Below are 25,720 nucleotides of genomic sequence, written 5' to 3' on the forward strand. Positions count from 1 at the left end.
CATCCGGAAATGCCGGATAAGGGGAAAAACAGGAGCCACGCTATAACCACTAGGAAAGTTCGGAATGAATGAGCTTCATGCATGTTTTGTACCACATTCTCTGTATGCATCTCTACACTGTGTGCATATTTCAATAATTTGTTGTTTTAAACTTATATTCTATTGCAGCATGATATACATATGTAATATTTTAATATATGTTTTCATGTTGACAAAGTTTACGATTTGTACCAAAACAGTTGGTGATAGGATGTCTTGAGTGCCATTTTCGACTTCAGGAGGTCGAAATACATAAAGAACACCTTTTTGCGAGAAAAAAAGGTTTTCCACCTTTGAACTGTGTTATAATTGAAAAATTTTCAAATATGGAAATTTAAAACTGTTCATCACAACCTTGCTTCAAAAAAAAAAAGAAAACTTTTGTTTGCCGAGTATATTAATATAAGCTAATACACTTTAAAAACGTAAAGTTGTGGCTAGTGGATCATAACAATGATGTGAAAGAAATGTGGTTAAATGGGAATTAGGTCAAAATCATTGAAGGGTCGAATAACGAAAAAAATGATGGATATCTGAAACAAATTTTATCTCATCAACAAAATTGTCCGTAACAACTTACTAATTTTTCACCCCTCTAGCATCCCGGATTTCCCGCCATCTAAGAAAATTAACACTAAAAAATAGTTTCTTGTAAATATCTAAAATGGAAAGCATTTGAAGAGTAAGGGGAAAAAACAAGGAATGTCCATATGCGTGCTTTTTCGGATGCTTTGTCCTATCTGTTGGTGACTCTTGGTACTATTTGACTGTATATGCCATGCATGTGTAGATGTAGATATACCCATGTAAAAAGGAGCAAAAAATTTGACTAACCCTATTCTTTTCACGTTGCTTTCAATATTAAAAACGCCGTTTTCTCGAAAATGCAATTTTGTAACATTCCTTCTTTTTTCCCCTTACCCTTCATTTTAGAGCAAAGCATGTTATTACAAGGGACAATCTACTTTAAACTCTTTACAAGAAATGTTCTCTTCATTTTCTCTCTAGGATGCGCCATTTAGATGCAGTAGACATGAATAATTACGCATTTCTCTTTCAGCATTTCTTTGTACCAGAACCTTAACAAGAATTTTTTGATAGTATTTCCTTTCCGTGATTCTTTTTTTTAAAATATAAATTAATATTTTTCATTCATTGCGTGTGTAACTAAGGAGAAGTAATCAGGTCTATTGGATCATCTATGTTCAAGATGTCTTCGATTCAATAATGTCTTATCTTTGAGAGATTTCTCAGAGATGGTGTTACACGTATAGTAAAAGTAAAGAGGCTAAAAACATAAGTAGACTTCAGTACTAAAGTGAGAGATTGAAAGGAATGCCAACTTAAGGGACTGAAAAGTTTTACCCTTCATGAAATGTGTAAGAAAAATTCACAAAAGCAAGAAGTAGCAAAGGGTTTTTATCACGACATATTTCATCACCTATGCTGATAACCTTAGGTAAGAAGTACTAAGATTTAATTTTCAAGAAGCCAGCTTCTTTTATGGATAATGTACACTCATGTCCAAAATTATTGTCGCATATCAATAAATATGTTGTTGTAGGAATAAAATTTGATAACGAATTCGCCAGGTATTTCTTATAATTTTAGTATGTGTATAGTTGGCAAAGACATGCCAATATATGTGGTAATTTTCATGTCAAAAGAGCAGTAAATAGGAACAATAAAACGGAAATGAAACTTTCTTGTTCATTTAGCTACATTTTGTTTTTCTTGTTCTAATTTTCTTATTTATAATTCGTTACATGAAATTTACCACAAATATGCATTTCCCGATTATACACATAGTGTCAGTGTTAAAAGTACCCTGCCAAATCATTATGAAATTATATTCTTACAAGAAAACAGTTATAGATATGAGACAATAATTTTGGACAAGAGTGTACATCAAATGGATTCTTAATAAGACAGAGTAAAAGAACCTGTGAGTAAATGTGAGAGTTTACATCGCGTCGAAACCATTCAAGTTACAGATTGTATTATGGAAGCAGGCGACAGAACAAATAACGACTGAGGCTGTCACCAGCCCCCAAACCCGTTTACCACATTTAACCAAAATGGAAAAGATAGTGTCAACTCTAAGTAATTTACCAAACCTCGTATATGAAAGAAAAATCTCAAAACTGTTTTCTCACGAGTCTGGTATGCCTATTTATGTGTTCGTACGTTTAGTTCCAATCCTGTGACCATATATGGTTAAGGAAAAGGAAGGTTGTTCTAATAATGCCTGCATTTTTGTGTCTGCCCCTTAAGTTTGAATTTCCGGGACATTTTCTTTCCGCCCACTACTTGCTGTATGCTGAAGTCCGTTAGACAAACAAGATTATTCGCGCGCTTTTGTAAATGTGAGCCGGACCTTTGGCGTCCGCGCTGTTCGAAGTTGTTCTACATTTTGTGTGAAGTAAACTCGCCTGCTTGGGTTGAGTATCTAAAGCTTAAATAGGTATTTCAAACTATACTATATATGTATTCGAAAGTAAAGGTTTTTTGTTTTTAAATCAGTTTTAACAAACTAGTTTATTAAATGTATTAAGCAGTAGTAGCTACAATAGTTTCATAAATTTCCGATGGACCCCTAAACCTCCGAGCGCTACATAACTTGGTGCCACTTGAAGTAATGAAAGTAAAAATCCGATGGACAAGCGAGGAACACCATTTGTGGAGCTTCTTGTAAAATCTTCGCAATTAGTTGGAACTCCACACGAGGACCAAAACAACCCTGAACAAGTTGACCGGTCGAAAATTATTGTAAGTAGCCTATAATAATCCATCCCAAATTACCACCAGGCCACCGAAATCTATCGTTAATGAACGGCCGTAAATGTATTTATAAAAAGGAGGGATTTGTTTATTTGTATGTTCTGTGCTATTCTACGTGCATTATCATTCATATTGAGTGTCATTATCTATGTTATACATCTTAAACCAAGTTTTGTCATTAACTCATAAAATTAATTTTTAATTTGTTGTTTGCTCCTAATTAAGTTATATATATATATATATATATATATATATATATATATATATATATATATATATATATATATATATATATATATATATAACCAGTTGAAAGTATACTAAGACGTCTGTCACAGGTGAAATATTTTCCCATTACAACATCTTGAACATAGATGATCCAATAGATCTGATTACTAATCCTTAGTCACACCTGCAATGAATGAAAAATATATTAATTTATATTTTATAAAAAAAAGAATCACTAAAATAAAATACTATCAGAAAACTCTCGTTAAGGTTCCGCTACTAAGCGATGCTGAAAGAAAAATGCGTAATATGCTACGCCTATAACATCTAAACAGTGCATCCTAGAGAAAAAGAAGATAATATTTCTTGTAGAGAGTATAATGTAGATTAGTTTTTCTAATAAGATGTTATGCTCTAAAATGCTTTCAATGCAAGATATTTACAAAAAACTAATTTTGGACTCATTTTTCCAAGATGGCGTTAAAATTAGGATGTTATTAGACACACTTTTATAGGGAAAATAATATTTGTTCCATATAGATTTTAATTATAGAAACGTAAAAATTGTAAGCAACTAAAAATATATATAATAATTATATCGTGCATTCACATCACTGGTTGTTGCAGGTGGCAGGCTTTTTATAATGGCAATAGATCTCAATGATTTCTATATATGCATGGCAGCAAAAAGACGGAATTTCTATTACCCTTTGTTCAGTAAACGCGGCAAGCAAAAAGAGAATGGCAGATATGTAACCTTTCTGACACCACAACAAAAGAGAATGACATAGCTATAAAATTTTTGACACAACAATAAAGCGAAAATTAGCTCTGGGAAATCTGATATCACAATACCGCTTTACCCGTAACATGTATTATTTTTTAAAATGTCATGCTAGAGACATTGATCTTCAAATCCACTTTTGGTCATATTTTTTAAGTATAGTTTCATTATAAGCATAAAGATGAATTACAGCATTGAACGCACAACTTATAAATGAAGTGAAAACCTAAAAATTCATTAAGTGATTCTAGAGCAGGCATTGAGGTAATTCTCACGAAATGCCATTGAGCTCAGGTGTGATAGAACATCGCAGATATCTCTTAGGAATGTCTAAAGCAACGATGCTCGAGCTTGTAGAGGGGTTTTCTTAGTGAGGAGCTTGATGTACAAGAAACGTCTAGACTTGGCTGTGAACCAGTGGGAAATGACCAAAAACTGAAGAGGATCACCATGAAAGAACATTTATAATTGGTGAAAGGCAGCGGCAAACCATCTCTGTAGTATTTCCAGTAATACGCAGCATGGGGAGTGACGATTTGTAAAACAAATTGCATCGTATGAGTAGAGCAAAAATTTGACAGTCCCATACTGTAAAATGTGTTAGATCCACAGGTTTCGGGGGAAATAACATGTCACTTAGCTACAGGCAGTTTATTTAAGATGTCATAGCATATTCATATGTAATTCATGCAACAATACAAGTAAACATGTCGCCTAATATTCATTGTGGGATGCTGCAATGAATTTAAGATAATTTGGATCATGAAATATATTTTCAAATGTGTTAACGTTGTAAAAAAATCAGTTTTTAGTCTGAGAAGATTAAAATGTTTTTGCTAAAAAAAATAGAATATTATAAGCTTTTAAAATTTGTGACTTTAAAAGTGTTTAAAATTTTTATTGATGAAACTTTTTGATTTTATTTTCTTAAAATTTACAGAAACATGTTTTGTGTTTGAAATTCTTACGTTTAAAATATTTTAACTGATACTCATTTCATTTTTGATTTTCTACTAGACATTTTGCTGAAAAATATATCGTTTCAAATTAAAAAGAATATCTTTGATTTTAGCTACCAAAAGCAAAACAACATTTTGTGAGAAATAACGAATTTATTGTAATTTTCTATTTAAAATTTTGACTTTAGAGCATTATTGTTTTACAAAAATCAATTTCTATGTTTCAAAACGTAGCTACTATAAAGGTAACAAAGAAACTTCTGTCGATTTTTGTGCAGGTTTGTATTGAATTGGCCCTCACACCGTGAGTTGAATGAAAACGGAAATAAGGCGACGGTCAGTTGTTGGGGTGGGTATATCCAACATACTACCTGGTTGTGGCAATTCAGTTACACCGTGAACTTGCTTAAGGACAGAGTGAACATGGCACCTCCACAGAGCATCATAAGGGCGGGTATGCTGGACGAGTTCAAACTGGGCTCAAACGCCACTGTACCGGGGGCAAAATATGCCATGCATTTGGAGAGGAAGTCGTGGCTAGGAGGACAGTGCAGCAGTGGTTTTATAAGTTTAAGGATGGTGATAAAACATTGGAAGACGCACCACTTGCCGGAAGACCAACCTATGTACAAAATGAAGATCTTCTGGCAGCAATTTAGAGAACATTGCCCAGACATATGAGGAACGGGGACTACAATTCACTGTGAATGTAGAAACCATTCGGCAGCACGTTCATCAATTTGGAAATCACTACAAGTTGGGTCCCACATGATTTAAATCTGGGCCAGAATTCAACACGAGCAGCCACCTGTGTTTCTATGCCGTCTCGTCTGAGAGAGGAGCCATTTGTGCACAGGGTGTTAACATGTGATGAAAAGTGGGACCTGTACGAAGCTCCACGTCACCGTCATCATTAGTTAGCATCCCATGAACCAGTTTCAAAAAAGCCGAACCCGGCACTTCACCAGAAAAAGGCCCTCTTGTGTGTTTGGTGGACTACTCGGGAACTGCCACCAGCTGGTTAGAGCGTCAATGCAACTGTGTACTGTCAGCAATTGAGCCATGTTCAAGAAAAAATCAAACTATGGAGCCAGTACTTCTGAATCGCAATGTGGTCCTCATATTACAGGACAATGGTAAGTCCCACACCGATAGGATGACCCGGCACAATATTCTAGGAAACAATTTGCCTTGGATGGAAAACACTATTGCATCCGCCATACTCCGCGGACATTGGACTCTCCGATTATCACCTGTTCCATTCCGTGGACAATCATCTTAGAGAAAGTCAATTCCAATCCCTAGTAGAGGTGCAAAATGCACTTGATACTTTCTTCACATCACGACCCACCAAATTCTTCCGCTATGGAGCCTATTGGGTTTCAGAACGTTGGCAAAAGGTCGTTGATGATGATGGGTACTAGTTTCGATCTTCCAGATACGTCTTATCGATGTTCGAAAGTGGTGGTGAACTTTCCTGGTTACCTTTATACATTCAATTTTATATGCTCTATTTTCTGTTAGGTATTCAAAGGCTTGTTTCTCAATTCAGACGCTTTCATTTCAGAAGGTGAGGACAAAACACTCTTTTTGTCAGAAACAGCCGAAAGACAGATGAAGCAATGATTATGAAAGTATGATAAATTTGAATTTATATCCTTTTAATATTATATTTTCAAAAAATTATGAAACATTGGACTAGGTTTTATTTTTCTAGTTTCAAATTTGATTTATAATTTTTTGTTGAAGGTTAATTTCAAACACTGACAAGGAAACATAGACACCACAATTATTACAAAGATTAAGAGAAAGAAAATTGCAATTTGTGATTGTTGACCTATCATCAAAATTTGAACGTATATTATTACTTTGGATTTTTTCTCAGTTTCAGTTATCTCCCTTTCGGAAGATTATAAAGGAAGTCCCAGCCGTAGAGCCTTGTGGACTATTTCACTAAATTTGTTTTAAATCAAATTTGTTTGAAACAAGCATATGTACTTAAATGGCCCGAGCCAAAATGGCCGAAATTGCCTGTTTGAAATACAATTGTTTTTCACACTGTAATTGTAGTAATAAAGGATAAGTGGCGCATGAATATATTAAATTGAAATACAGTGTAATGAGATTGTCACGAATAGTAAGATTGTCAAAAGTAATGAATTATAAGTAATAAAAATTGAATAAAAATTTAGAGCAAAGTTCCCCAATACTTACGGTATTTGTTTACAACCAGTTTTTTTTCTCTCATTTGATTTCAGACGATTATAGTGAGAAAATTACGTATCAGAGATGCAACAGGAGGAAAAAATTATAGCTGAAATTTATAGTTTTTCAATATAAACAATTTGAGTTTGTACGATTTACAAAAACGTGATAATAATTTGTTCCTTCTTAGGTTTGGATATATTTCGTTCTTTTAAAGCTGCAAAAGGAAATGCTGAATGAAAAATTGTCACACTTTCTTTCTAAAATATTTCTTATTGTTTGCCCCGTTTTTACTCAGGAATTCAGGAGTAGCAATAAACAAAGAAGACAACACCTAGAATAAACAATGTCTAGTTGAAATCAAAATATATAAAACATTATACAGACCATTGTAACAATATAATTAATTTTAAACAATAATGGCATGAAAAGATATAAAATTTAAATGTTTAACAAAGGAAGCATGGAAACTTCTATATTATTAAAACAATTAAGATAATTTTATTCACTACTTTTAAACAGGTTGATCTAGAATTCTCTGTGGTTCATTTTAGTTGCATCAAATGCTCTAACTATTATTTATATCGAATAAATTCTAATGAAAATTAATGAAGTAGCGTAAGTTGATTCGTCAGCGTGCGAATAACCTATGAAGATTCAAAAGAAGGGAAGAAAGTTGAAAGAAATTCATGTGTGTTTATGGCGATCAGTTGATCAGGTGCAAGCACCATAAGCAAGGTTGGTGGAACTAGAATGAAGTAGTTACCTAAAGTTAATAAGCAAATTCTGAAAGTTAGAAGTGATTCGCATTTGTTACTTTTTCAGTATGTTAGTAAAAATGCATTTCTGTTGAGGGTGCATTGTGAACTATCTTCTTAAGGTTTACTTCAGTTCAATTGACTAATCTTTTCACCAAATAACATAAAGGTAGCAAAGATAAAATAAAGCAATAGTTTCACAAAGATTATTGACTAACATGCTTACTTGTTTTAAGCAAGCTTAAAATTTTACTTCTAGATAAACAGAGAATTTTCAGTTTGAAACAAACACTGATAGTTAATCAAATAGCTCCCCGAACTAAACAACATTATATTCTTGTATTTAAAAAAGCCAGAGAGAGAGAGAGAGAGAGAGAGATTGGATGATTGTGTTTAAAACACATAAGCTCACTAAAATCATATTAACTTGTAACGTTCACAGCTTCAATATTTGGGTCTGACAATACATGTGATTTATTTGCTCGTAAAAGTATATTGTTTATTTAAATGCTCAAGATTCCGTTAAACATTAATACGAATTTCTATTTCACATTTTATTTGTTAATTGAATATGTTTCTATAGAGAATAAATGTATATAGACAACTTGAACTTTAGCTTAGCCATTAATCTAGATCATCATCTAGATTAATGGCTAAGCTAAAGCTCAAGTTGTCAATATACATTTATTCTCTATAGAACTCTAGAAGTAAGCAATAAATGAACAATATCCTAATATCTGATTTCATGAAATTTTGAAGGAAGTGTTATCAGATTTGAAAGACGGCGTATATTTGAACGAGAGCAGTTGTGTTGTGTGTTTGATATTGGATTCTTTTACAAGCATTTATCAACTCCTAATCATTTTATTTGGACAAACAATTACCTGTGAAAAAAACAATCAATACTATAGTGAATCGAGATGAAAGTGCAAATAATAACTACAAATAATATGATCTCATAAACAAGTAATAATAACCTCAATTCTTGACTAAATACAATAAACTTACAATTTACAACTTACAATTTAATATTACTTCAATTTATTAGTAGTAATATATTAGCTAATACTACAAGGCAATTTGATATTTTGTTCGTACCAATATGTAACACAATTTATAGAAATAATGTGTAACTGTACTTTTTAAGAACTGAACTCAGAAAGTATTCCCAATTTCAGCGGACTAAATCATATAGATATTATACATTTGAAAATAAGATAGTAACGCATTTCAGATTCTGAATAATTTAAAGAAATATCGTTACTGCTGTCATATTATTATACTTCAGCACAATTATATGCGTTAAATTATTATAACGTAAAAAATAATTTTACATGTGTAGCACACATTGATATCAGTGTTCAGACCAACTATCACTGATAATGATATTGAAGAAAAGAAAAAGAAACGATATCAAAACCTAGAAACGTTAGTAAATTTGATCTACAAAAAGCGTTTTCCTTTCAAATATTATAACTAAGATCAATTTTGGTAATTGAAGTATGAAGAAAATTCATATTTGTTAACCAATAAACCAAAATAATTTATTCAAATATTAGACGTTGGCTAAACTTCCGTAGATGGAGGCCCCAGATCAGACCAACCTGTTTTTAACGTTCTTTTACTATTTATTTGTTGTTTTTCTAATATACCTTTCTATAGTTCCTCCTTTAAAATTTCCATCGTTCACTTTTAATCATTAATCACACGTATTTCTTACTTTAATGTATTCTTTGGTCTCCTCTAGATACATATTCATCTGTGTTATATCACTGCACAGAAGTAGTACTTTCAAACTCTTAAGTCCAACAAACTACGACTACTAAGATATAACGAAAACAATGAATTCTTATATTTTCATGTTTTGAATCAGCACAATAAACAACACCCTACTACGGTATTACGTAAATAAATTTTGGAGAGGAGATAGAGAGCGAAGCTTCCTATCAAATACATCGTTCCTAGGACATCAAATATTCCAAAATGTATACGAAAATACTTCTTTCTTATAAATTTCTGTCACAAGGAAATATTCATATTCATGAAATATGAACTTCACATAGCAAATGCACTCTTGCTGCTTTAGGAAGCGTTTCATAAGCGAGTAGTTGCATTAATAGGTGCAAATTGTCTTTAGGAGGGCTCAGTATAACTGTAATGTGTGCACATACAAATTGGTGTACGAAACACGTATTAACTTCAAAACACAACCCAACTTTTTATAGGTGCCTACTAAAAAGCACGAATGCTATCTAACTGACTTAGCGTAAGAGCACAGCAGGGGGCCGAGCGGTAGCGATCTTTAAGTAGTAGGCGCGTCAGTGGAGGTCGGTATACTTATAAACTAGGATGGTGGAAAACACCTTGTATGTCATAAAAGCACGTGCCTTGCGGGTGGCGTAGAGTTGCAACACTTCTGTGATCACTTTCTACACTGGTTTTACATTATACTTCGCTTCACATCTTCCTTATGGAGCACACTTTCCATCTTGTATCTATAACTTATTATAAATGTAAGATGTAAGATCTCGATATATTTTCAGTACTTGTGCTATCCTGTTATGAAATTAAGAAACATATTTCTTCCGTAGATTTTACAAACTTATGCCCCCATAAAATAGGATAACACTGAATTTTCCCCGTTTTACCAAATTTGGTTTAGATTAAATCCTCTTCTCATTAGTTTCCGCTCTACACTTCTGTTTTCCCTTCATTATTGCAGCATAGACCTAGGCTAGTTAATTAGACAGTGGTTTTAAAGCACTGTTACATTATTCTCTATTGCCTGTTTACCTAATATTGCATCAATATACGAACTCGTATAGTCCTGAATTTAACTTCATTTTCTTCTCTAATTAATCATCATTCATATACGGATGACCCTTATTACCTTTTTTGTTACTCTGATGCTGATATTTCCTCTGGTTGTGTTCATTTCTTCGTAAAGTTTGTATTTCTGGGCCGCCATGTGCGGCAGTTAACTTCTAGCGTTTAATATCTTGTTTGAGGCAGTGAAATAAATAGAAGTATGGAGAAGTAAAGGGGGTCTAGTCACACTCAACGAAGTATCCTTCTCTTGTATTCACCGATTTATCACAAAATTTACATGAATTAATTATTATTTGACGAATCCATCAAAATGAACCCAGCATTAGTAGTGTTAAAGAAGTTAGGAATTTAGTCACGTGCATAATTTCGTCCCGCAGAATAGATATAAAGTAGAATCTCTGTAATATTAACTAATATTTTTTATAATTTTGATTTCATAATAGGTTAGAAGATTGGTAATAATAGAGTATATTTATTTATAGTATATACTCTACACATATTAATGAAATAATATGCCACATATAACTCGATATATATTGCTTGTTCTAAAAATGGCACCAACAGACAACAGAGCTCTATTTTGTCAGGTCAAACTAAATCGACAATGCTTCTGGCATATCTTCAGCCATTTTGTAGAACAAAGAGTTTTACTGTGACAACATCATATATTAACTTGCATCTGTCAGCGTAGCTCTACGAATCCATCGAGCAGTTAACATCGATTGTTAAGCTAATAAGTGATGCTACGGTCAACGTGTATCGGGTTTAACTAACATCTGCAAATAATCTATATAACTATATAACTATTTGATGGATTGGATATACTCGACAGTACTTTATCTGCGACGTTGCCATTTTATGTATTTCACTTCTCCAGAGAAGAACCCGCAAAGGTATGCAAATATATATTTTTCTGCTTGATTTGGACTGGGTGCCATTTGTAGAATATCCAAGATTTGTAAACGAGAAGCAGAGATTCTGGAATAAGCGTGTCCCTACGTACTCTAAAGTCATATGCTATAAATAACACCATCAATATCCCATACATTAATTTACTTGGGACACCAAGCGAGTTGAGTTTGCCAGAGGAAAGAACTGTATCAATCTTTGACGGCCTCCCGCCAGATAAAGCACTGTCTCTGTAATATTATTAATATAGTGATACGATATTTATGGATACTTATGTTTGATATGTAGTTAACGCTGATTTTTCGATCACGTATTTAATGAACTATACAGTATATTTAGTTACTTTTTGTGGGAGACGGAAGTAATAAGGGTATTTGAAACATTCGCAGTGGATAAATATTTGAACAGACTCAATATAAGTTCTTCTGGAGATTAACGTTTCAAAGATAGTTAAGTTTTTCTGAACACCAGTGCAAAGTTATTACATGAGTGTATTACTAAAATTAGTTGCTACTATTGTGTTTTGCACTACATTTACAAAATATATCAATTACGTATATTCTACTAACCGTGGTATGTATGGGGAAGAAAAGTGGAACATCACATAAAACTTTCATTCTTATTTTCCTCGTTCACGGTGCGTTAGGACTTGGCCATCGCTGCTGTACACAACCGAACTAAGCCCTGTACTACACATTCAAGCGTGAGAATGCATAGCGCAGAGAGGGCTGGCCGAAGGGCTTGGGCTGTATACAAAGGATAGGAAAAAGGTTTTCTGCCCACCTACGACAACATTCAGCATCCCTTGAAACTTTCAGTTGTTATTGGTATATATGTGTGACTGCCACAGATGATCATTTTCCATTGGAATCACTCGGGCTTGCACTCACTACTCTCAAGTGAGCATGCGCTCATTCATGCTCGGGGTTGTTTCTTTCAATTCGGGTTTCACTTACCCGGTTTCGGGCTCATTTACCTCATTTGTGATCGCCTTGGTCTGCTTTCCCTCAATTGGACTCGTGTTGACTTATTTTATTGTGGCTCGTGCTTCCTACCTTCAACTGGACATGGGGTATCATTGACTGCAGCACTAACTGAAGAAAGCCTCACCAAATATGATCTCGCCTCTCCCGTCCATACTTTAGTTCTAGCTATGGGCTTGCAGAGCCCTCTTCCACGTAGAGATCGAGATAGAATTTCCTCTGAGTGTCCGAGCAAACAACAGAGCACGCGCTTTAAAACAGTAGATACGCTAGTGAAATCTTCAGAATGCAACCAGTTATTTAAAGTGAAACCGATAACGAGTTGGATTATGTTAACGATAGAAGTTTAGAACACAATGTTATCATGTGAGAATCATTATGAACAATAAACAAATACTAGTATTACCTAAATCCTAACATGTTTGAAAATTTCCTCATGGCTATGAGAAGCGTGCGCGCATTCTGTCTGGAAGGCACTGTGTTGTTTCCGTATGTTTTATCTCTAAGGGTTTGTTTGTTGAAGTTAAGAAAAGGTCTGCTAATGAATTACAAAATTAGATCTCTAGGTTCAACTTGACAGTCAACAGACTTTTAGTTTACAAAGATGCAACAAATTCAATAGTGATATAAAATATCCCTTCATGGAATACCAATTTAGCTACACTATCCATGGCTCTAACAAATATCATACGGAAGAGATAGAATATGGAACCAACTTACAGGGTGAACACAATTTATAGTCCCATCGCCATTCCTCCTCAAAGAACTGAGTCTGTTTGGATCTGATATATTGCAGAGCAAAATGATTCAACCCGCCCTATTAATTAAAAAAATATATCTGAAACTTAAGTTTATTTTAATGTACAATTAACAAAGGTTTAGTTTTAGCATGCGGGGTCATGAATTGGGGATAGGAGTATTGCTGAAGTACAACACAAATCCCACAATGAAATGAAAATAACTTCTTATCAGTTTAAACAACAGTAAGGAAATTCTGAGGACTCGCAAAACCAAATGGTAGCTCTTTTCTCCTAGATTTCTCTTCTTTGGGATGAATGAATCAATGCTCTTGCAAAATACTTAAATCTCATCCATTATGCCTTCACAGTGTTTGAAACCTTCTGTTTTGAGGTAGTATTGCTAAATAAAAAGGCCGAAAGAGAAAAGAGGAGTTCCAGTCTTAGACAATGCATGAAAGAACATTCAAGCTTGTCCACGGATGGAAAGACTGTGTTCTGAAGAGTAGGTGAAAAGTAAGTATATTTTTAGTTTGCTTGATATTATTTTAAAAATAAAACCATATCATAATTAATTCTTCAACGAAACCAATTCTTCTTTTGCATTTTTGGGTAATCAAACGTAAAATTTGTCAATTGTGTAATGGAAATGGAAAAGGCTGAAAGTGCCACAAAGTAAAATTTCCAGTATTCAATAAAAAACTTCCTAAAACTGTACTTTATCCTTTACGGTGCTGCTCCTTGCGACTGCTCTAGAAACTAGTAGAAATTTTTCTGGCACTTTGGACCTTCTCTAGGTTATTGGCGATGTCGTTTACAACACATTCCATGCAAAAAATCGATTTTTTATTTTTTGGCACTTTCAGCCTTTTTCATTTCCCCTACACAATTATAAAAGTTGTTACAAATTCCCTTTAGCATACAAACAACAAGAAGGGGATTTTCTTTCATTTTTTAAAAAATGTCAGGATTAGAAAGATAAAACATACTACTACATAACTTTCAGGCGAAGTTTCAAGATATCGTAAAATCAGATATATGGGCCAGTCGTTTCATTATGTGGTTTTTACTAGTTTCCTTTAGGCCAGAGGTCCTTGACAATAATGGATTCTTCGCATTTTGAAGTTTTACGTAGAAGGTGCGAAAGACTGTGCTGTGTGCTTTACGCAACAAAATATCTGGTTTTCTACCCAAGATAAACGCACACATAAAGGAAACTAAAGCAGCAGAAACAAAAGCGTCATTTCAGAGTTTGCTGGGGGGGGGGGCGGGAGAAGGCAAGATTCTGCACTGACAAAAGAGTTTTGCGCTGTTATATTAATATATCAGTACACAGTTAATTAAACTTTATGTATCACTAAAACTGAGGAGCGGAGGGGTAATTCCGTCCTCTGCCCTCTCCAAATGACACTTCTGAATGGAAATTCTTTACAGAGAAAATTTTATCCCAAAAGTTTGTGTAAGATGAGAGCTTCAGAGGTAGGGCTGGGAATAAGACCACTATCTTTTTTCGATATTGTCAATGAGAGAGACAGAAACTTTTAGAAAATATTAAAAATTACAGTGAAGTATTTCATATTAACGTTCTTTTCAACAACGAAATTATATGGCAGGTCTTACAGTTTTACGTGGAATACGAACCACGGGAAATTGTGTGTGAAAATGCTTACTTTATAAGGAAACAGAATCTCAAAATGGGCACCATCTGCACCACGGCTAAGTGCGGAACCTTTGCACTACCAAACTGACTAGTTATCTTGAGAGATGTTATGGAGGTTTGAGATCACACGTAGCTTTTTTCCTAGAGGATTCAGGTATATTCGCACTGTTTTGATGTCGCATTGCTGAGGGATGTAGAAATCTTTGGAGGACAACCATACACAGTGTATTTCTACTAAATTTACTAAATTTAGGAGAAGCTCAATAAACTTTAGGTGGCACACACACACATACCACTCCCTAGCTACGGCTAAAGGCTCATACTAAACCAGGATTGCCATAAATTTTGTAACTGTACCCAGAACACTCATTAAGATATGAAGAAACTGTACCAGGGACTCCTTTCGCTACAGACTAGCTCTCTACCACTGTGCCCCCAGTTTTGATTGAATGATTAGTTATGGCTTAAATTATATTTCTAGCAGAGGCTATATCAGACGGGATCTATTGATAAAAGTTTGTTCTATCACCTTTATCCGAAGCAAGTACACCTTCAAGGAATCTAATTCGGCAGTACGCTTCGAGAAAGCTCGTGCATTGGCCACCAAGGGACTATTATAACAAGAATGTAAGGTGAACTCACCTTATTCCCTAAAATTATCTCAGCCTCCCATACGGGCTATATTAGCTACGATCCTGACATACACACACACACTGTAAATTTATTTGCGTAACTAGCACGTCAGATAAAGTGTTTATTACAGTAAGAATTAGTGGTGTTTAATCTTACATTCACAATTCACGTAGTTAACTTATCCCATAACTGAAACGGACTTTTCTCTTGCTTCAAAAAATGCTCCTCTCTTTAGAATCGGTACAGTAGATTTTAGTTTCAGTGAATAAAAAAAGTTATATTGTTCACGTCTGGCTTTACCAGACAAGCATTCTCAGGAAGTGAAATGAATTTATTTAGATAAAAAGCACATTATTTCAGTAGAATTCTTTAGCATTTAGTACTTCTACTTTCTATGCTTGATGAATAAACTTAAATTCTTTTTTCTATTTCTGTCTTTGATTTTCGGGGATAGGCTTATAATTGAGTAAATACGGAATATTAGTTTATTCTTATGGACAGCGTTACTGTTATTATTGCCTGTGTTCATTTTACGAATTCTTTACGCGGATTAATGTTATTTCCCTTGTACATTTTACGGTACTAGACTATTTCTACTCACAAGAAGCTAGATGCATGCGAAAGGAAGGAATGCATGCAACACTAACAACATTCAGTCTGATATAGCCTTTATTAGTGTTCATTTTCTGTTACTACCTAGGACGATCGCTCGTTTAGAAGAACAAGGTTTGCGGCTTCCGACATCAGTGGAACTCTTTTATACTGTTGTAAAACAAACCAAACCTAGGTTAGTTGGAAAAACAATTTTAAAAAAGGCAATATTAGTAATAACAAGAAACACAGGACACGTTGTTGCCGAGTGCATATGGTGTATTAACTCACGTTTTTCAAAATACCATCACTAAATTTCTGTCCAACTACAGCTTGCGATGCTAGAAAGATCGTTTCTCAGTTATAAAAAGATAACTTCAGACAAACGCAAAAGTTTTCTTCAAGAAAATATTGAAAAACGCATTCTAATTTAGTGCAAACGAGAACTATCAAATGTGCATATGTAAACTGTATTGTCTGCAGTATATTTGAAACGCTGAAATAAATGTGCATTTCCTTATTTAGTGGGTTATGTTATATGACTTCTTTAAATCCATATCTCACAATTTTAAGTCAAATTGTAAAGCTTTGTGTGCATACTTGCAATATATTTAGGTTTATTTTTAGTACATACCATCCACGCCCTCTAATAATAACAGTTGTAAATCGTATACCATATGAATTAGTGTGCTTTTTTTCGTCATAAATAAATTTACGGACTATTTTCTCACTGAACTGCAAACTAGTTCAAAAGAAATTTACGTTCACACAGAAATTCATACTTAGCGATAAACAAAATAAGAAAATTACACTCTAATAGCTTTTATAAATTGTTATAATATAGAGTATAATTGATACTTACCATGGTCGATTTGCGAAGTGCCTTCTCTTGAGTAACTGTTTCCAATGACTTCCTACAAAATAGAGAGTGTGATGACGTCATTGTTAAAGAATGAAAGTATATTACTGTCCAGCCAATAGAAACAAAATGCGTGGGTTTATTTTTTCGTATGCAAAGGAAAGATATATACAAGCATTACAAGCAATATTTAGGTCTATTACAAGCATTACAAGCAATATTTAGGTCTATTACAAGCATTACAAGCAATATTTAGGTCTATATCTAAATATTCGTTAACATTTTTTCTTTCATTTTGGGGCGTGGGTGGGTGTGAGGCAATGGAATTTGCAATAGATATTACGCACTGATGTTCCAATAGAATTATCATTTCCTTTATCTTAAATGATATAAACGTTGGACTTTAAACTGAAAGATTTCATTTGTTGTTACGAAAATTAATATAAAGTTTCTTTCAACACATGCAAACCTAAAATTTGTTCGTACTTCTATATTAATAAATCTATTTTTGTACAGGATACATCTAGGAAACAAGCACAAAGTACAAGCCATTAAACTAAAAGTTCTCAGTAGGACTCAGTAAATTAAACCAAGGCATGCTAAAGGTTTTATGACAATTATTTCCCGAAAGATATATAAAAAAATACAGTTAATGTCAGAGTAAAAGAAAAAAATAATTAAACCACCTTTTCCGTACATAACTTGTGGACATTTTACTGAAATTTTGTAAGAACAAAAATTATGCAATAATTTACTGATTTCAATAAAATGTCTATTTATAAAATGTATACTTAGCTGTTTGAGAAAATTGCGAGTTTTGATTTTTATTCTCCAGGAAATCTTTATTAAATTTTGGTGAATCAGTAATTTTGAAATAAGTCCCTGTAGAATCTTCCTTTAAAAGAATGATTTAAAATGTTGCACTGATATATTCAATGGTGTAGATATTCCACATCCCTACATGGAAATGGTATACAAATGAACACCATATTCACTATATACGTAGAAGTATACAGGGTGTTTAAAAACAACACCGACAACGTTTGGGAGCTGATTCTTGGCACCAAGATAAAACAAAAAGTATAGACCATCCTGAGTGCACAAATGCTTCCTTTCGCAGTTATAGGCTACCGAAAACATGAAAAAAATGAACTTTAAAGGTCGATAGCTCCAGAAGTATGGGACTTACGTAGTCGGGTTAAGACTTCACTTAGGAACTAATATGTGGGCTATCCAAAAATGCATGTTTCAGAATCCTAGGGTACTCACACAACAATTTTTGGAGAGGGAGTTTGGCTACAGTGTTATAATTTGAAGTACTCACAAACCATCTCTTTAAAAATTGTTACAGAAGTACCGCAAGATTCTGAAACTTGGACATTTGGATAGAACTCATACTAGTTCCGAAATAGTCTTGACCCGGCTACTGTAGGTCTCACAGTTTCGGAGCTATGGACCTTTAAAGTTCATTTTTGTCATGTTTTCGCCAGCCTATAAATCCGAAAGGAAGCATTGGTGCACTCAGATTGGTCTATACTTTTTGTCTTATCTTGGTGTGAGGAATCACCTCCGAAACGTTGTCGGTGTTGTTTTGAAACACCTTGTATAGCTAGTGAAGGTCGTGAATCTGCGAAAGTTTGAGTTTAATTTTTTATTTTTAAAATCGTAAGGTACTTCGTTATTATTGTCGGTCGCAGATGGTTTAATTAAAGAAAAATGTGCTATATTGTAGAACTGCTGAACAAATATACAAGATTACTCTTTCATGTACGATTGTTAATGATCGTTAGAGTTGCTATCGACAAAATCGGAAGTTTGGATATTTCCCTTCATTTAAGTATCCTTTTGGGAATTACGAAAATAAAAGGAGAACAATTGAAGAAGAAGACGAAGAAGAAAGAAGAGTTTCGTTTCTCAGTGTGGAATTATGGTAGAATTCCAAACTATACGAATTCAATATTAAAACTTAATGTAGTAAATCTATAATTCCAGGTTGTATAGGGGAATAAGATTGAAGATAGAACCTGTTCCGAAACGCTGCATCCGTGTGAGAACGCCATTTACTCAGTATCTCTAAATGCAATAAGATGCATGTATCTCTATGGAGATTAAGATGCTAAAATGAAGGCTACTTGATGTCTATCACCTTCAGTACCCGTAGGAATAGCAGAATAAAATCAGTTGAGAATGGCCCAAAGCATTGGCAGAGAGAACTTGAAAAGGACTGTTTGTTGTCAACGACAAATTGCTTACGTATAAAATGTCGAACCAAAAATGGTGAGCTATTAACTCTTATAATTAGAGGAAGAATAATTGTATACAGGAAGTAGGAATGCCTAGAAAGCAAGTTGCTCGAGAAATGAGCCTGGGTATTAAAACAATAACATATTGTTGAAGATCTTCTCATCCCGATTTTAAAAACGATTTATATCTTCTAAGTTACTATACTTTGATTTTAAGTACTGGAATATATTAGAAAATTATTCACATATTATTCCTCCTGATTATTATGCAAACGGATATGCTCTTTAAACGTTTATTCTATTTCTTACAAGTATTTATGTGACAATAATTGGAACGTTGTATGTGATCCTCCTGTAAATTTAAAAGTTTCATTTTCAGAAGCTTTAAGTAAACCGGATAAATGCATTCTCCAAGACCAATTTGATTCCTTAACACTGGTAGACAAAGAAAGAAGTATTTATATTGATTTTGTATTGAACACACTTTAATTAAGTTAGTTAGGTAGAATGACGGTTGTAGAACACTTCTCTGCATTTCATGACAAGAATGAGGAATTTATTGTAAAAGTATTAGGTACTGTAAATTCTAACGTACCCTTTGTTTAAAACTGGATATTCAAACCACCATGCCTATTATCTGAGTCGATCATAAACACAAACAAGTATTTCAATATGTAATCGATAACATGTATGGTATTAGCTTGTAAGAAGGCGATGTAGAGTATTCCCATTTTAATGATATACTTCATATTATTGTTCAATTTTGTTACAATCTATATCTATGGGATACCTACAAAATGTTTTCTTCAAGACGCTCTCGAAAGAAATGATACACATTTTAAAGAAATAGAATATCGAAAGTACTTGTTCTACGATTAGTTTTCCACGTTTACAAATGAAACCATAGTAAATATCGTTTTGGGAAATACAGATGAAATGTTCATGAAACGTCCCTGTATAGTGAACATGTAAAAGTGTATAGTTATATGTTATATGTGAAAACAGTTATAATTCAATATATTATAAAATGGAAACTACAATTTAAAATGATAATATTTATCATGTAGAGTGATGAGTAAATAAACGCGCTACATGTTGGTAAAGTGACTAGTATAAGTGTTACTGGAACATCCACGGTTCACGAACTTCCCATGACTGGACCAACCCGCTGGTCTTATTATTAATTTGAACGAACCAAAGTAAAGTGGATCGTATACTGTTGCAATGTGCATCAATCATAAACAATACAGTTATAACTTGTATACTCTTGCCATGGACATTTGCAAGAAGATAAAAATATTTTATTTAAAAATAGTATAATATATTTTAAGAATAATCAAGCTTATCAAGATGATGAATTCGCGTATTTGGTTATGGTGTCTTATTTTTTTACGTTATATATAATCAAACATTGGAAACATGCTTTTAATATTTAACAAGAAAAATTGAAAAACGATGAAATGGTTTATTAAGATGTAATAACATATTTGAAAAGAAAAATGAAATCAATTTTTTTGACTGTTTAGCATTCCGATATGCACATCCTGAGGTCTGCACAATATTACTATGAAAATAATAATCATTAAATCTCTACCCACATAATTCATTTAATGAAGAAGAACATTTTGTTTCTAAATCAGCAACATTATATAATTCAAATATTCTCTGAATCCATACGTATTTTTCTCAATATTTACAATAAATGTTGCAACCTTTACACATACTTGATATGAAAGGTTCTGTATGTGCGATACAGTATATCCGTTTTAATTAATTCCATTAAATCCATATAAATTAAAAATTAAAAAATCAATGATCTTTTAACAAGCTAGTGATAATGAATCATATTCTAGTGAATAAATTATATTCTTGGGTATTTTGCCAAATAATTGAAATTTGCTCTATTATCATACGAAGTTAAACAAAATTCACGACTTCTAAATTCGTTAATGGGCATTTTAAATTCTTTATTATGAATAGCATTTAACTATATCCTTGTGGAAAAATTTCAAACTGTCCAGGAAGAGACCTTCCTGCAACGGATAGATCCTTCGCTGTAAATATTAAAGTATTATGAAGATGAGGACACTTGTGAAGAATATTTAATTTGCACTTATCGCAATGAATTTTGTTATTACGTAAGCACATATTTATAGTTTGTAATACGCAATTCATATTAATGTTTTCATCACTACATAAAACACGTGGAGTACCACCAGTGTTGTAATACATTTTAAACTTTATTTCCCATTTCTTTCTGGCTTTTCTTAATAAAACTTCAACTAATTAAGGGAGACAGAAAGCATCACTTTGTAGCTCCAAATAAGCTTCATAAAATCTGTCTCTTGTTGTTAGTTCATTAATATATATAATTGCATACACATGAAACATGTTACTTGGAACACTAGTAAATGCAATTATACTCCAACCACGGGTTTCCTATGACATCAGGCAAACATGCATACAATCAGGAGCCAAATCATGATAAACAACAAATACAGACCCATCCAATATAAATGGCTCGCAATTTTCAATTGCCTCCATTACACATTCAACCTCCATATAACTTGACATACACTCACAAGTTGTCCTACGAAGCATTGTAGGGGGTTTCCGGCGGTGTTGGAGACTCTTTAGATGACTATTTCTTTGCGTGTATTATCAAATTCGTCTTCCGAGGATACGTATTTTTATTTTTCTATGTGTAATGTTAATTCAGGATCAACAACAATTTTGTTAGCGATAAATTCCAGCTTCATCTGAAAAGACTCCCTGACGTGTCATATAGAATTTTCCAAGAACTGCTATTTAGAAAGTTTTCAAAGTTACCAACTTTCACTCTCTCAAAACATTCACGTTCACTGTTTTCACTGTTGTCAATATCAAACAAGTTTATTGTCTTATGCATGTTATAACGACTTTAACCACCTCAGGGTGTCATCATCTAAGGCTTTTCCAAGTGCGCGATAAGTCAGTTAAGCTAGTTCATCACAAACAGACGTCCCATTACAACACTCTTCATTGTTCACCGCAAGTCATTTTAATACTGTGTCATATGACATGTATATTTAAAACACTGAGACCATTCTGGCCGAGAGAATTAAAAAATGTATACGTAGTGCTACTCGTAGCCAGCTGGCCAGGATATTTAAAGGAAAGCACAGCAAAATAGATGTTTCACCTCACCGTTTTTACACCAATGTCATGTAATACACGTGTTGAATAAAGTTTTATAGCAATAAAAATAATTTTGTCTGCCACAATACCGAAGATTATGCATTAAATATATCATTCACTCTGCTGAAACTATCCTAGGCGGCTATATTGACCAAGTGAATTTATTTCACTATCTCACAATGTTCACGTTTTAAAGTGGTATCATTAACTCGATTAAAATAGCATTTCCCGCCAAAATAAAATTGTGTCGCAACGAAGAAGAGTATAGAGTATGTATACATACAGAAAGAAGGTCCATCTACCTTACTCCATCTCATCCAAAATAGAATACTTCATTCATTGAAAATGAGAAAGTAAGTCGATGCCAGTCATCTTCGAAGACTTCTGTTTACATTTACAGTCCCGTCTACTAATGACACTCGAATGATACAAATATTATCTTGTATTTTATATAGCTTCTGTTTATTGCATTAATGTCCTGAAATAGATATCTCTTGATGATATGTTGCTGTTATTTCTCAATCTAAAAAGCGTTTAGATATATAGTACCCACAACGAAAATTTTGTTATTATAGTACAAACTTTTTATGGTATTAAATAGAATAAAGCAGATACATAATACTTACAACTTAAATAAATTCTTCGTATATATTGTACGAACCTTTTCCCGTTTAAACGTTTGGGAAAACTGACCATGGTTTCTGCAAGGAGTGCTTGAACGTGAAGTTATCAATCTGGATGATTTGGACTCTAAATGGTACACATTTCTGTAAATAAATGTTAATGAATATATAAAAGGGAAACTAAATATTTATGTAAAATAATAATAAAAGGTTTATTTATTCTTATGTACATAAAAATATAATAAAAATAAACTCCTCTTGTAATTTTCACAAAAATAAGAAAAGGTAGTTTTGGAAATGTATAGTTAATACTGTTGTTCGCCGATACTTTCAGAAAATAATGAATTTGTTGTGTGTATCGATATTCAAAACCATTTTTTCTCAAGTTTTATAGTATGCTCACAAAAATAATAATATTAATTTACAACATAGGCACATAATTCATTAAATGGTGAATATTGTTTTGTTTCTTGATCAAAACTATCATCTAAGAAAAAATTTGTTTTTCAAACCAAATGGATTTCTCTTCACCTTTACAATGGAATGTTGTATTTTGCAAACATAATTTATATACAAGATTACATATCCTGTGATAGAGCATACGAGTTTCTATTATTAGAACGTAATATGTGCAATATATTTGTTGACTAATATTTTGAAATAATTACGAAAATTGAGGATGTCACTAAACAATGCAAACTTTGCTGTATTATTACACGCAGTTAAACTAAATAGACGATTAAAAGTCCAGTATTTGAAATTGTAAACTCTTGTGTGTCAATAATATATTCATTAAGGCAGAGAAAAATTTCACATGAACGTCACATGAATTACAGAGTAATTTCTCCAATTAATACTGCATTTTTAAACAGTCATTAATTTCTCGTATCGTATAAAGTTTGTGATTTTTTACTATGTCTTACTTCGAATAATTAAACAAGTATTTTACCGTTGGATCAATGCAGTACCGCAAAGTTTCCACTTTTATGAAGATATCAGCACTGATCTTACAAATTCAACCTGCATTGTTTAGACGGTCATTATACTGAATATACATTTATAAGTTTTAAAGCATAAAGTTTAAGAATACTATATTCTATACAAGATACACTAATATTATCAGCTCTATCAATATTAGAATCCACTTTTATACTATTTGCACTCCGAATTTTCCATAGCCATATCCTGTCTATATTTGTCCGCAAGAATATTTACTAATTTGGTCATATATATATTATTTTCTTCTAAGAGTTCCATATATATATTATGAAAATGTTTTCGAGTGAAAAGACTACAAAGTGCGATTTTGAATATGTATAAGATATTTTCTTCAATATAAGGATCTAACTATATATTCCTTGCTGTAAGTTGTAATTCTTCATTTTGTAAATATGATCAATCATATTCCATCTGATTTACATATCCTTCAAGACACCCCATACATGGTTTCTAATATTCTGATAGTAATATTCTGATTTTTCTATGTAAAAATGATTCTTTCACGCAGTCTACGTCCACCTTGGAACTACTACATATACAATTTAAACTTTAAGGCAAAAATGAAAATGCAGATGATGATGGCGATGTCATCGTTGAAGGAGTCTCTGCACTTTCAACTTCTTTGTCAGATCATCATATATGTAAACAACATATACAAAGTTAATGAAAGGTAATGAATATGGCCTCTCAATCTAGGACAGGGATGTCCAAAATTGTTTTGTAACTGCTCAGGCTACTGGAGCAGTTGCCATCATTTTGCTGGCCAGAATGAAAAACAATAGAAACACTGCCTTTACAAACTTCACTTCTATAAACTTACGAACGTTCGGTAAACGGAATGTACCAAACACTGAAGTTCTATATTTGTAAATGTATTCTAGATGTCACCAGTTGTAAATATCAATTTGAAATTTCACTCCTTTTACAATTATATAGAAAAGGGTCAACTTTGAAAATATCATTGAGCTTTAACGTTTTTTTCCCATGATGGACAAATTAATATAAACGTTTAACTAATAAGTCTTTACTTCTAAACTATCGTAGCTGAACTTGGGGTGTAAAAGTAAATGGCTTTAGCTTCAGTTTATTTACAATATAATACTTTGTTTTTCACATTTAACAAACAAAAAACGTCAACACAAAATGACTTATTAAAATGCAAATATTTATAAAAAGTATGTTTGAGGGCATGGTAACCGGCTTCGCGGACCATGGGTTACACATACCTACTTTTGAAATTTTAATTCCCATCAAAGAGACTGGATAAAACACTAAACACAACAATCTACAATGTATATTAGTCAATCTTGAAAGAATATAATTATAAAGATATACTCGATAACATATGTTTAAACTGTGGTTTCACATAACATACAGCCGCGATGATCAAACACGGCGTTTAAATACCTATTATTTAAATGCTGCAACAACATCAATTAATACTACTGCTACCATTCATATTTCAACATCAACTACAACCAACAACAACAACAACTACTACTACTATTACTACAAGGAAAAATAATCTCTCTCTTAAAATGCTACAATACCAAATTAAAGCGCCTGTTTCTAATCTATAACTTTAGCTTTCAAATCTTTCATTTACGGTTATGTGTGATTTCACGTTTAACAGAGACAAACATTTTAAGTATTTGTACTTAAATAGTCTAAATTAATTAAGTATATCTTTTTCATAAAGTTTATGATATAAAATTATTGTTCA

General features: G+C 32.9%; 1 protein-coding gene across 3 annotated transcripts in view; it reads right to left on the reverse strand.

The window, feature by feature from the left end:
• Nucleotides 1-25,720, reverse strand: part of LOC145663008 (caspase-2-like) — a 160,205-nt gene that overhangs the window by 76,455 nt on the left and 58,030 nt on the right. Inside the window, exons 3-4 of one of the 3 annotated variants that reach the window (XM_081729132.1) lie at nucleotides 23,037-23,142; nucleotides 16,959-17,010 (exon numbers count right to left, since the gene is read on the reverse strand). The gene's annotated coding sequence lies outside the window, so the exon portion shown is untranslated. Of the gene's footprint in view, nucleotides 1-16,958; nucleotides 17,011-23,001; nucleotides 23,143-25,720 lie in introns of all 3 variants that reach the window. The other 2 variants (XM_081729133.1, XM_081729134.1) reach the window with 2 other exon arrangements.

This window comes from Thermobia domestica, chromosome 10 (genome assembly GCF_964235325.1).
Source record: "Thermobia domestica chromosome 10, izTheDome1.hap1.1, whole genome shotgun sequence".
NCBI lineage: Eukaryota > Metazoa > Arthropoda > Insecta > Zygentoma > Lepismatidae > Thermobia > Thermobia domestica.